At 35.4% G+C, this 5,063-nt stretch overlaps 1 pseudogene; it reads right to left on the bottom strand.

Annotated features, from left to right (window-relative positions):
* Nucleotides 1-2,786: 2,786 nt before the first annotated feature.
* On the bottom strand, nt 2,787-4,094 carry LOC136062950 (uncharacterized; annotated as a pseudogene).
* Nucleotides 4,095-5,063: the final 969 nt, after the last annotated feature.

Below are 5,063 nucleotides of genomic sequence, written 5' to 3'. Positions count from 1 at the left end.
AACTTATTATTGAATTCATATTTTGAAAATACAATCGTTGGATCACATGTTCTATATGTTCTAAACATACATGCCAATTTTCATACCAATCGGATGTAATTTACCATTTGATTTTTAACATGCATGCCACTTTTCATGCCAATCATAGTTAATTAAAAAAACACACACACACACACACACACACACAAAAATTAATAAAATCCACACTATAAACATTCTCAAATTTTCATTAATCTTCATTTTTTTTTAAAGCATGATGAAGAGGGCCAAGTATAGAAGAGGGAGGCATGGAAGATGGAACTCAGAGAAAAGAAAAAAAGAAAAGAATGAGGGTGAGGGCGTGAGGCGACTGAAGTAAAATGTAGAGTGTAGGGTTATTTATTTTATTTTATTTATTTATTTTTTATGTTTTGAGTTGAGATATAAAACGACGTTATTTTGTAGGAGAGAAAAAATTAAGATGTTAAAATGTTTTTAGCAAGGTTCGAACTTGGGCCAAGTATAGTCACACACATGTCTTACCACTAGACTTGTGGTGCACATCTTGAAATATTTTGTACATAGTTATATTTAATACATATCGGTCAGTTTGATAATATAAACTTAAAAATGAAAAAAAAAAAAAAAAAAAATTCGAAGGTTTGAACTTGGGACATGAAGTTCAAACACACACATGCTTACCACTAAGGCAACATACATTTTATTAATGTATTTTACCTATAATAATATATATAGTCCTTATAATAATAATAATAATAATAATAATAATAATAATATAGTCCTTATTTTGATCATTTTTTAGGTTTCAGGGGTATTCTGGTCATTTTGTAGGTATAGGGGGTATTTTGGTCATTTTAAAGTTTCGGGATTATTTTCCACAATTTTTAGGCTTCGGGGTTATTTTGGCTATTTTTTAGGTTTCGTGGGTATTTTGGTCATTTTCTAGGTTTTAGGGGGTATTTTGGTAATTTTATGGTTTTGGGGCTATTTTGGTCATTTCTTAGGTTTGGGGTCTTTTGGTCTTTTCCTAGGTGACCTATCCCAGCGCTGAATAGGTTGACCCTATTCCAGCGCTTCAAAAAGCGCTGGGATAGCTCTTTCTCTGTAAGGGAATGGAAAGACCTGTCCCAACACTTTTAGAAGCATTGGGATAGGTCTTTTCCCATAAGGGAATGGAAGGACCCGACCCAGCGCTTTTAAAGGCATTAAGACAGGTCCCTCCAATTCCTTACAGAGAGAGGCCTATCCCAGCGCTTTCAAAAGCCCCGGGACAAGTCTTTTCCCATAAGGGAATGGAGGGACTTGTCCCAGCGCTTTTAAAAGCGCCAGGATAGGTCTTTCCATAAGGGAAATCAGTAACCCTATCCCAGCGTTTTTGGGCTTCCTATACCAGCGTTTTTGAAAAATGCCGCTATAGGTCTTCTATTGTAGTGCTTTGTAAAGCGCTGGTTTTGAGCGCTGGTAAGGCTTATCTACTACGGTGTTTTGTAAAAACGCTAGGAAAAAAATGCTGGGATAGGTCGATTTTTTTGTAGTGAATAGGCAAGGTTCCTTTGTGTGAAGCAGTGGAAGAAGCAATGTGTTTGTGAACTCGACAACTGGGTCCAAAATTCCAATATCTCGACTGAAGTTCAAGGCTTTCAGTAATGTGTAGGCTGCCGTCCAAGTTGATCACCTCCATATATTCAAACATCACAGCATCTTTATCCGGAACTAACCTAGAATAGCTTAAGAAATAAAGGAGCCAAATGACTATAATACCACTCTAAGGGTCATGCCAAAACCAATCCTAAGTCCACCAAACCTAAACAAAGAGTGGCACCATACTTATAAAAATGTATTTAATATCAAATAAAGCATATTAAAATCCAATAATTGCAAGACGTGTGTAAAATAATCATATTAGTATTTTACCCCTACTTAAAAGTGCTAATGGGTAATTATTTTATACACATATATCTCTCATTATTGAATTTTGATATGACATACGTAATAATATTGTATTATTTGATACTAAATACATTTTTCACTTATGGTAAACATATGGTTTAATATTCTGTGATGTAATACGAACATATATCCTCTTAAAAGTTACCATGGTTTTTAAGTGGAGTTATGGTGTGCCTTTGTGTTAGAACTCATTTCTCTCTCTCTTGTGTGTATGTGTTTGTTTCTAAAAAACAAAGAAAAAAAGAATGGGTAATTGTCCCACATTGCTTAAGAGAGTGTATTGCGTGTAGTATAACTTGCCTCACCCTCCCTTAATAGTTACCATGGCTTTTAAGTGATGTTGTGGTATACTTTTGTGTTAGAACCTCTTTCCTTCTCCCTTGTGTGTGTGTGTTTGTTTCTCAAAAAAAAAATATATATATATATATATATATATATAAACAAACCGTACGTCACATATATGTGTAATGTTGTAATGGTTGCAATATTTTTGCAAACTAAACTGCCCAACAAAGTGGCTATGTATAAAATTCCAAGGGGGAAAAAATCAGCAAAAGAAATCGTTAGATGTGAAATAAAATATTTTTGGAGCAAAACAAGAATAATGATATTTGCGTAGATGCATATCGCGATCGCAAGATTCATTAACATAGCATATAGCTTTATTTGCTAAAATACAAACTCACCACACCAGTTTATAGATGTGGAAACATCACAAACTTACAACAAAACATTTGCTAAGCTACAAGCATAGCATTATTACAAAGTTCAAAATGCATCTAAATAAGCAGAAGCAAAGCACCAAGTCTCCAACAAACACTGAAGCACACATATGTTCATGTGTGAAAGACAAAAGGCCTTAGGAAATTCCAGAAAGCGAAAAACAGGACCATGATTCCAACAACAGTTGCTGTCCCTTTCCAAAAATCTTTGAAATATAGATTTGTAAAGGATGCCATGAGTTTGCTCCAACGGTTGCTATAGTGACCACAAATCTTTTGACTGAGTTCATAGTAACAGGAATGATTACCTTCTACAATCTGTTTGCAAAGTTTGTTGATCAGAGTTGCCACTGCCTCATTGTTGCCTAGCCAGTTAACGATAACATTTTTCTCAACAAGTAGATCCACATCTTCTGCAGTGTTGATAAGATGATCCAATAATACAATATAATTACAGATGTAAGCTTCCCGTGGATAATGACACTGCTCTAAGGCCATGAGGTTTTGAATAACACATTTAGTTGCATCCTCTATTATAAAGGATTTGAGTTCAAAGATAGGTTGCATGATCTCCAAGCATTTGAAGCAAGGAAAGCAACTCAAAAGCCATGACATATTTAAAAATGGACAAATTTCCAATAAGGCACTCTTTCAAAATTGAATGTCAAGTAAGCGTCCATTCTCGGATTTTCCTACTTTGGACCCTTTGAATTCCACTCCTGCCTCAGACAGCTTGGTTGCACAAGGCACACTTTTGAAACTACTTCCAAATGTTAGATTCTGGGGAAGGAGAAAGTATCTTAGGAAATCAGTAAAATGTTTGACTTTCTTCTTCTTACCAGAGAATATCTTCTCGTAATTAGAAGAACGAACTAAACCGAAACTTCTCCAAAAATGGACAAAGTATTCATGAACAAGCATAAGAAAGGAATTATCCTCATTTTGCTGGTACATAGAAAGGTCACTGTAGGCAAAATCGTATAATTCCTCCAGCACAAAAAATGGAACCTGATTCTCAAGTAATATCAAGTCCTGCATAATATTATAGCTTCGCCATGGGTTCTCCTTTTCATGGTTGTCTTCTTTTGGGTTTTTCTTTTCTGGGTCGTCTTCTTTTGTTTCTTTTTGGAAAGTTATTACACATGCATCCCACATACTCGACACACACTTTCGGGAAATGGTAGTCATTGCTGGTGGGCTCATTGGCGGGTTTTTATATGTCCTCCACAACTGTTCAATGATAAAAATAGAATCCAAAAGAATCATTTTCGTGAAATCTTTCTCGTTCATGTCATTGACCTCTACATAACAATGAAGGATCTTCTTGTATCCGATTTCTCGGATGCGTTTTGTAAAATCATCCTGGTTCCTTTTAGTCTGATTAACGGCTTCATTGAAATACCTCACTTTCAAATCTTCCATCTTCTTCATTCTTCGCCGTAATTATAAGGGCCTATTGAAATTAGCTTTGGAGTGTAGGCTTCTTCTTTTACCTTACGGAGTTTCTGGGGAACCTTGTAGATACAACACTCGGGCCGCTTCTCAGGTTCCATGTCTTCCAAAGCTAGGACTGGAATGCACAAACTCAACTCTTGGATTTCACATTCTTTGCACCACTTGTTTTTCTCCATTTCCGGGAATAGCAATTCTTTGCATTCACATTCTTCTCACGGACCACTTGTTAGGTTCTTGTTCAAGATTAGTGGAAATTAAGTCTATAATCAACTCTTTGCATTCAAAATTCACATTCCAATTTAATCATTGATGTATGCAATAATTTGCCATCCCTAGGGCTCTTTTTTCTAGCGACATAAACAACGTTGAGTAGCAGGGTGTTAGGAAAGAAATTTCTAGAAGAAAAGAGATATTCTCTGAAAGGAAACTTGTATTCACAAAGAAAATAAAAAGCTAAAATAAAATTACGCACTGATTTGCTATTTATACATCATAGCAATCAGTTACACGAGCCCAGAAAATTAGGCGAGAATTAAGCAAAATTAACTAACTAAAATAGTAAGTAATCTAACAGCTTAAAAGGAAAAACAAATAAAATTACAACATGTGTCCATCTAATTGCCTGAATCACATGCCAGCAACTTTAGTTTCATTTAACAATACGACATCGCTTTTCCTCTGTAGTTGCTTCTTTCCTTTGATAGAAAAAGATGTCGTTTTCTTTAATTGCTTCTGTAGATGTCTTGCTTCAGTTTCAGCACTCCCCCTCAAATTCTGAACATCTGCTTGTTCAGCAACTTGATCTTGTGAACAAAACTTCAAGGGTTTTGGAACAAAAATATCAATAAGTCCCAACCTTGTTGCTAACCTAGTGAAAGCAGATATTCCCAAAGCTTTAGTGAAAATGTCTGCCACTTGTGAATTGCTAGCAACATG

The sequence above is a fragment of the Quercus suber genome, unplaced genomic scaffold (genome assembly GCF_002906115.3).
Source record: "Quercus suber isolate HL8 unplaced genomic scaffold, Cork oak 2.0 scaffold_470, whole genome shotgun sequence".
In the NCBI taxonomy this organism is placed as follows: Eukaryota; Viridiplantae; Streptophyta; class Magnoliopsida; order Fagales; family Fagaceae; genus Quercus; species Quercus suber.
This window is presented reverse-complemented; position numbering and strand designations above follow the sequence as displayed.